The sequence below is a fragment of the Triticum urartu genome, chromosome 5A (genome assembly GCF_056163025.1).
Source record: "Triticum urartu cultivar PI428250 chromosome 5A, HENAU_Tu73, whole genome shotgun sequence".
Lineage (NCBI taxonomy): Eukaryota > Viridiplantae > Streptophyta > Magnoliopsida > Poales > Poaceae > Triticum > Triticum urartu.
Window position 1 is genome coordinate 381,476,679 of NC_141877.1, and position 8,820 is coordinate 381,485,498.

At 44.3% G+C, this 8,820-nt stretch overlaps 1 long non-coding RNA gene across 2 annotated transcripts; it reads left to right on the top strand.

Moving 5' to 3' along the window:
* The first annotated feature begins 4,097 nt into the window (after positions 1–4,097).
* Positions 4,098–7,670, top strand: LOC147971477 (uncharacterized). Of its 2 annotated transcripts, XR_015604688.1 has the most exons (4): positions 4,098–4,698; positions 5,324–5,576; positions 6,864–7,256; positions 7,437–7,670. It is a non-coding gene; the product is annotated as an uncharacterized LOC147971477 (long non-coding RNA). The 2 variants fall into 2 exon arrangements; XR_015604687.1 differs by having other exon boundaries at positions 4,101–4,698; positions 6,864–7,670.
* The last annotated feature ends 1,150 nt before the right edge of the window (positions 7,671–8,820 follow it).

Consider the following 8,820-nt stretch of genomic DNA (forward strand, 5'->3'; position numbering starts at 1 on the left):
CTTGCTAGTTCTAAAAACATTTCCATCATTTGCCACACTACTGGTTGCAGATGAAAAACCTACCCAAGCACAGCGCGATACAGGAGCGACGCACAATTACAAGCTGATATTCTGTTGGACAATGGAGGCTATAACCAATTACTTTTACAGGAACAATAGCACCAAGGAAATTTGAAGGGTATGTATGAACAAAATTGGAACTGCACATGTACTGCTAAGTGATTCAATACAGACATTACCAATCGAGGAGGAGAACGATGGTCGCGGCGGCCTCTGTGAGTCATGGTCGGCAACGAGAGTCAGTTCATTGTCCATGACGGTGGTACTTCTGCGCTTGGCGTTGGCTTCCGGGAAGCAGATCCGAGAACGTGGAAGACGATGCCGGGGAAGAGGCTCCATGTACGACGACGACGGTGGACCGGCTCCAGTGCGGCGTACGAGGTCGTCGATGAGGCAGATGCACTGCGGTGGACGAGTGCGCCGATGTAAAGGGGAGGAGCACGAAGGCTACGGTGTCGTGGAGAAGTCTATTTTGCGGTGGGGATAGAAAATGTGGAGTATTCAGGTGTACTACTCTGGGTGCCGGGGTGGAGTTGGCTGGGTAGGGTGAACCTGAAGTTACGAAAACAGCCCCCTACCAAGCGTCATCCGTAGGCCTGTTCCGAAGGCTATGATGGTAACTTCCCACTGCTCGAATCAGGGTCGCGGGAGATTTTCCCGCCGACCTCAAAATTTTGTGACACTGGACTCCCCGTGTGGCGTGTTGAGTGATTCGGCTAAGCAACTAGCGAGTAGTAGTAGTAAACTCTGCATATTAGGTTTGACCGAAGTCAAACTTCCTACTGTTTGACCAAGTTTATAGACAAATATAAACATTTACCATAACAAATATGTATGATGTGAAAGTACATTCAATAATGAATCTAATGGTATATTTGTTATTGTATATGTTAATATTTTTTGTTATAAGCTTTCTGAGAGTTTACAAAACTTGACATTGACCAATGCTAATACGCGGGCTTAAAATAAAAACGGAGGGAGTACACATTTGTTTTCTTAGTTTGTAGTGAACTAATCATTTGTTGAACTTGTGAAATAAATATATTAGGCAATTGACTTCGAATGTAATGGTCTAAACAATTCAATAGTTACAATCATTGTCGAATCCCAAGATGTATACAAGGTCTATAGTACTTCACAACATGCTCAAACTCACATAATCCCAGTCAAATGAGAATCTAAATGCATTTCATAGTTACTACTTTGTAGGATGCAACAAAAACAACCATAACTCTACATCAGCCATTATAGAAGCAACATTTTGACATATCCCAATGTGTGAATGAAATGTGTAGAGAGAGCTTTTGAAGATGGAGCAGATAGGGCGGGAAAGATTGTATGTATGTGGACGAGAGAGTAGGAGACAAACCTAACGAGACAGAGAGAGAGAGAGAAAGAGAGAGGAAGAAGTTAGGTCTGTGAGAAAGATGGATACATGTAATATACATGAGATGCGTGTGCATCTGGATTCTGTATACGTGGAAGGAGAAGAGACAACATGTTTGATGAGAGAGCTGGAAAAACATGGACGAGAGGGGAAGGATCTCGTGGGTTGAGGGATTGAAAATTTTGTGCGGGGGAGAGAGGGATTGGTAATTTTGTGCAAGAGAGAGAGAGGGTGGGGGAGGAGTAAGTCAGCCGTCGTCACATCACCCTGCTTCCAAATGACCCCGCATTCTCTAGCGCGGTGTGGTCGACGTCTTCGATCTGCTCGATGCCCTCTTTGAAGATTGAGGTGTTGTGCATGTTGGGATGCAAAGAAGCACAAGCGAGAGTGGTCGCCGTATAACCTTGGATGGGGATGAATTGTGTGCTCGGGGGAGTGTGTGTGTGTTGTGCTGCGTGTGTCTCTCTCTCTCTCTGTGTGTGTGTGTGTCAGATATTGAGAGAAAACAAACCTAAGGAGAGAAATGGGTATTCACGAAGAGATTGTGCGGGCCTTGAGGTGGGCAGGGGCCGGGTGAGGGTGTCAAAATGTGCGCGTTGATGCATGTGTTGCATGCGACCGTGCGAGGGGCGGACAAATCAAGAGAGATGGTTGTTGTGTTACGGATGCTCCTCTCTCTGTCTCTCTCTTCCTCTCTCTCTCACACACACAAGTAAGACCCTGTTTGGTTCCAAATAAGTCACCAACTTATAAGTCGAAAAGTGCAAAAAGTGATTTATTTTGCCAAACGGACCCAACTTATAAGTCACCCCAACTTATAAGCTATAAGTTGCTCCACCCCAACTTAAAACTTATAAGTCACCCCTTTTTACGTAGGTCTCATCACCTTTACATTAAAAAACAAGGTGGAAAGGTGTGGTCAGATGACTTATAAGTCAGATGACAACCAAATAGGCGTGACTTATAAGTCACTGATTTTAAGTCACCTGACTTATAAGTTAGGTGACTTATTGAAACCAAACATGCCCTAAACTACAAGACCGTTCTCTCATGTATACACAACGTATCGGCATATGTCTATGTGTCATTCAGGCATGATCATTTGCACATTCACACCTCTCTATGTCTGTATCACATACACACCGTCTCCACATTGCCCTTCCGCCACAACACACATATGGACACATACACATGTTCTCTCTCAGTCACACACACAAAATCAGTATTAAGAAAACTAAGGCGCACCTAAAACGTCCAAATCCAAATAAACACGAACTGGAGCTAAATTCAAATATATGGAAATATTGCAGCGTGAAGAATTTTCACAGGAAAAAAAGTTGAGTAATATTCGAGGATTGTTTTCACACACACAAAAAGGTTCGGTGGATGTCCTTCGAGCGCGACACGGTGACGCACCGTTCGATCGACCGCGCGGCCGCGGTTCACGCGCTTGCATAGGATTCCGTATCGTGGTTGTGGTACTAACTAATAAAAGCGCTGCCTAAGTCTAATGTTTACGTGTACTAGTATGGTTTTCTTTTAAGTTTGACCAACCTTATATATATAAAACTAAAGTAAGCTCCCATACACGCACTCATCAATATGCCGCCGCCGCCGTTGCGCATGCCGGCGCCCGCCTGCTCCGGCCAACAATTTCTCGCCTATCACCGCTGTGTCGCCGCCATCCTTGTGCCATGAAGCCGAAGGCTCGCCCGCTCACGTCATCTGCAGTCCCTCCTCGCGATGCCGCCGCGCTGCCAAGCACGCGAACAGCTGGTAGAGCCGCGTCTATGCACGCGGCGTACGAAGAGGAGGACGAGCGCGTGCTCAGCACGCCGGCGAGGAGGAACTACCGTGTCATTGTCGTCTCCGCCCGCGTGAAGGAGGCGCGCATGGTGGCTGTCGCGGCGGAAGCCGGTCGCACGCGCGTCGAGCCCGCAAACCGGATGCGGACGCGGAATCTACCTCCAAGACCTTGAATGCCACGTGGATCCTGCAATCTGAAGGAGCAATTTGGGTCAGTCGACTCGTGTGAGCCGTTTGATGCAACATGAATGGCTAGAAGGGCTTCTTCCACCTTCTGTCATCTTCTTCCTTCGCTCCGTCGAACTTCTTTCACAAATCGACTGACCTAAATTATACTATTAGTACGAAAGTATTAAGTACAGTAGAAACACAAAGATACGAGCAGTAGTACCGACTACAAGAAGAACAGTAGTAAGACATAGTACTAGTACTACTGTACGTACTAAAGAGTTCAAATAACAAGAAAGAACATAAACATAGTTCTGCTGGGGCCTCAGCACAACACACCCTTAAAAATAAACTAAGCAACTAGTCTGCTTGACACTGCAGTAGAACCAGCATGAGCGACGGCACTGCCACCTACTCGGAGTCCGAGTCCACGTCCTCGACTTCGTCCTCGTCCCTCTTCCTCTTCCTCTTCGCCGACACTTCTTTGCTTGAACCGGACACTGGGCTCTGCTTCTTCATCCAAACCTTGTCTCTCCCTATTAATTTATAATAATATAATAAAGCACGGATTGAAAAAAATCTCCATGAACCGTCGTGGCGTTTTTGCAAAAAAGACCCTGCTTCTGTGGATAATCAACCCGCACTACACAAGCTTTCATGTGTTATTAAGTCGGAAAAAAAGGATTGCAGAGGCCTGTCTCTCCGTACGGGGACGCGAGACGCCCCGACGGCAGGGTTCCCTTCGCCGCCGCGCAGCCGCTTCCGGCAGCCCTCGCCACCATCTTCCGTCCCTAATCGCCGTTGTAGTCCTTCCCCGCCGGTAAATAGCCTTGACGGAGCCCTAGCCACCGGCTCCCTGGAGCACGGCGCCCGCCGATATACACGATGGAGCGCCGGTGGACGTCCTGATCGTGGGCGAGGACCCCGCCGAGGCGACTAACCTCGCCTCGCGTGACTCCCCAGCATCTCTGCAATCGCCTCGCGCGGCTCCCCCAGCATCTCTGCCATCGCTTCGCGATGCCGTGCGCAAGGACCAAGGATACCACCGGCTCTCCTTGATATCTCTGTATCCACTCCCCCGAGGTGCGAGGACTTCGCCGGCGTCAAGGCCACTGCCGGGCGGGACGTGCAGGCTCCCGAGGGGCGCGGCGCTCCTCTCCTGGTGTGGCGCACAAGGGAAGGAGGAGGGAATCGAGCTGCCGGCACACCACCCGCCGTTCGCCCCTGGTCCAGACTCCAGACTTTGTCGGAACTCGATCTGTCGGTTCTGCACTTAGGTATTCACTGAAGCAAACCTTGCAATTTCCTGATATATCTTCATGGTTGTTGAAGCCAAGCTCGCATCTCATGATACTCATCTGCTTTTTAATTGCGCCCTATCCCAACCTGAAAATTCCTATTTATATGACTAATGAAACTTGTGTCAAGACTCAAGACTAAGTATGTACGAACAATTTTGCAAAATTTACTTTCTGTAACTGATGGTCTGAAGTAGTGTCTTATACGTGGTTAGATAATGCAGTGGGGAATTTTTCTCATGTACAACCTATATATCAGAAAATGTTGCGCTTGAATGATCTGTGCCAGTTATTAGTGTTTGTGGTCATGTGTTTCCTGTAGATCAAATATCTATTTGTAATTTTGGATCAGTATACGAGCTTTGAAATTCATAATTGCATTTACTGTTTTTCTTTTTGGAGCAGAAAGAAGTAGTTAGTGTTAAACATATGGTAGACCGAGCTACTTACCAATGGCAATTTGTCTGGAGATATCTGACGTTTTCTGTACACTTCTGTGGTTGAAAACCTGAAACGATTTGTGTAACTGATAGGTCTGTTGCTTTACTCCTACACTGCTTAATTAACCTGCGATTAATTTCGATATTTGATTTTTGTCAAGCAGATCATCGGAATATAGATTATTGATCAAGCATGAAACGTTGTAAAGGAAAAGAATCTACATTTACATGCTTGATTTGAAGACTTGCTAGCTGGGTGAAGAAGCTTTCTGACAAATATCCAAATAACTCTAATAGGCCCAAGTTGAGCATATGTTAGATGGTCTAGATGACATGGATGGTGCCGAGGATGTTCCTTTTGATGAGCTCATAGGCATGCAAGGCGTAGTATTTCACTTGGTTGGGAATGCAATTACAGTAAGCATCTCTTCTTTGTCTTATTTTAGTTAGACAAATGTGTTTCCTTCAGGTTTAGGTGTATCTGTACAGATATTCAGACTAATATTTTCATGCTATGCAAAATACTAGACCTTGTTTCCTCGTAAGCTATGGTTGAACAGCATTTGTATTGATTATCCTTAGTCTTTACTATGTTCCCTCCAGATAGTTAGCCAGTTAGATACCTTATCTTGGCTTCGTCCTTAACATGATGTTCAGCACTTTTATCTGTCACATATGACATATGTATCTTTATTTCTTTTTCCCTTTATTGGTGTCTCATTTCACTCCCAGAAATGTCATGTTAATAAGTGGCATGAGGGAAATATGTTTTTTTCCTAAAATTTAGAAGCACCTAGGAGTCTTCATGTGTCCAGAAAAATTGTTCTATGTATGTGTGTTTTGTGTGTTATCGTATGCTTGTGCTGCTTGCACATCTAGCCAAAGATCAAGTCAAGATGCTTAGCTCATGTACTTGCTTCTCTATACATTCAGATTCACATTCAGGTTCTTTCAGGAAATTTACCGTACAACCACCCTTTTATTTAGATAAAAAATAGACTGCAAAGTTTCATATTTGCTCCTGTCTATTTTGAACTCGCGGCTCTCAGAGGGCGTCAGTTGACGACTCGCGCAGCGGCAGGGCGGTGGTTCACCGACGACGACGACGGCGCTCCAGCCGCCCATCTTCTCCTCCCCATTCTTCATTTTATAGCCCCCACCTCCACCCAAATGGTTTTCCACCATTGCCCCTCACAACATGCCTCTACCGCCTATGCCCCTATCCCGCCTACTTCTCCAAGGTTGCCCACCCTCCGGGTGCCTGCCCCTTAGTCACCACCCCATGCGCCGCCTCCCACTTATCAGCCACTGTCCCTAGATGACCATTGCACACCACAACTCGCCTCTCTTAGTTAATATACCCCACAGCTCGCCAACTCCCGGGCGTGAAATTAGTGTTACGGAAAAATCAAGAGATATGGAGGAACAGAGATTGCTCATTATAATTCAGTTGCTAAACTGAACCATGTAACTTGATCAGGTTTCGGCATACACATAGCCAAACGTTTGAGTGATAGTTATGCTACACTAGCATCTATATTCAAATTTGACAGAAATAGCAATAAAACCTGATTGTGTGTGCGACCTGCTGACGGCGCTCGGGGTGATGGTGGCTTAACGACGCATCTTCTCCTGTTGCCCCCATGCTCTCTGCCCTTATTTTCTCAACTTATCTCTCTGATTCTTCTTTGGCTACATGCGTAGGTGTTTGAGCTTTGAGGTAGGATAGCAGGAGCGGTGACTAGCATCAAGGAGGAGAAGCAAGAAGCAGCGACAACTAGCAGCGACGACTAGCTAGCTGCTAGCATGCGCCCCTCTCTCTCATGTACATGGATTTGTAATGGGCAAAGTACTTTCTCGGTTCTTTCTTTAGTGTGAACCATCTTTTGCTATTCATGAGCATCCACCCACAACCTGTTTGATGTTATGCGTACAACAGACTGAGACACATTTTAATTTTCTGGTCAAACTCTTACCTCTATTTAGAAAATGAAAATGAAGAAGCATGTGTATCTGATGTCGGATCTGCACCTTAAACAAGTGTACCTGATGTTCCAAGCTTACAATGTGATCTACACTGAAGCCAATCCGAGCCAGGTGAAATAGAAGTTGATAGATTATTCCGGCGACATGGCTTCAATATATATCATTCGGAAATATGCTTGCGCGGCTCTGCCTATATGTTTACAACTTGCAAATGGCCTGATTTTATCAGTTGTTGCTTGATTAAAGATCAACCAGTTTATGTCTGACATTTGTGTTTCTACATTTATGCAGTACCATTCCAGAGCTCAAGGCATCGGGTACGCTTTACACATAGAGTCTCGCTCAGTTTAGTTTCCATGTAGTGTTAAATTCAGATGAGCTATATTCGTTACAAATAGTAAGCTAAAGCAGATTAAAAAAAGATGATAGATTTGCTCAATCCATGTTCAGTTGCTAAACTGACCAAGAGCTGCACTTCAAAGAGCCAACTGTTCAATATAAATCAGCCATAACTTTGTTAGTTTTTCATAACTGTTCAATATCTGATTTTTGTGATCTGGAAAACATTACTGGTTATTTCATAGTAAGATTGTAGAGTTGTTATCCCTCTGTTTTGCTTATCTATTCACTTGCTTATTGTAAATAAATAATTAAATAGTCGGGAGTTGTAATTTCAAGGAAAGAAACAGGAAGCTCTTTGAGGTCTCTGCTATCACACCTGTACGGGCAGTTCATGGGTACATTTGTTGGTGTTCTGTTCGGATCAGTGGAGATTGATCTTTCAGTCACATGCCAATCCATGTCTAGCCTGTTTAGTCACATTGAGCTCTTCCAACTTTTATCAAGCTGTTCCAAGCATCATATTTGAAATAGCTTATGTTTTATAGGTATAGACCTACAAGTTTGTTGCTGAATATGACTATCAATTTGTTAACAGTCTGTACAACATCAACGTACATTTTAGTTACAGATTTGGAAAATTATTGTGATTTATTATTATCATATAACATGTTCTTTTATCTGATGAAAAATAATATAACTCCATGCCTAAACTCACAGTTTGGGAATGCTTCTCTCTGCAATCTGATTTCCTTTATTTAGTTGAAGAGACAATCGATCACCCCCGCTGTACTGTAATTATTTCAAGCTCATGATTACATGAATGTTTCGGCTATATATTTGAGATTTTTATGCAGGAACCCATTTTTTCATATGCGAACTTTGCATACTCTACCCTACCAGGAAATATTTGCATAGGGTTAGTGCATTGTTGTAAATGAGTTCCCATCAAAGAGATTGTCATATTTCTTTTGTATAGAGATTGCCACATTTTATTTTGCATTTTATTCAGTAGTGGCTTAAGCTATCTCCTACAATACCCAGGCGTTTTTGTTCATGGTTAGTACACGGTAGACATATTTACCAACCACCCTCGGACAAAAGGAAAATTGGAATAATTCAAAATCTAAACATTTCTTACAACATGAGGCAACATCCATCGATCAACATCCATTCAAGAAGAGGCTTATATGGTGCCTTAGTCCACAACGCCAGGCAACATTAACCACTTTATAGAGAATCATTGAAAGATCACACGTGAGAGAGAGTCATTGCGAAATGACGCCGAACATAAAGAGAGACAGAGATGTAGAGTGGAGGAAGGAGTAATTCGAAG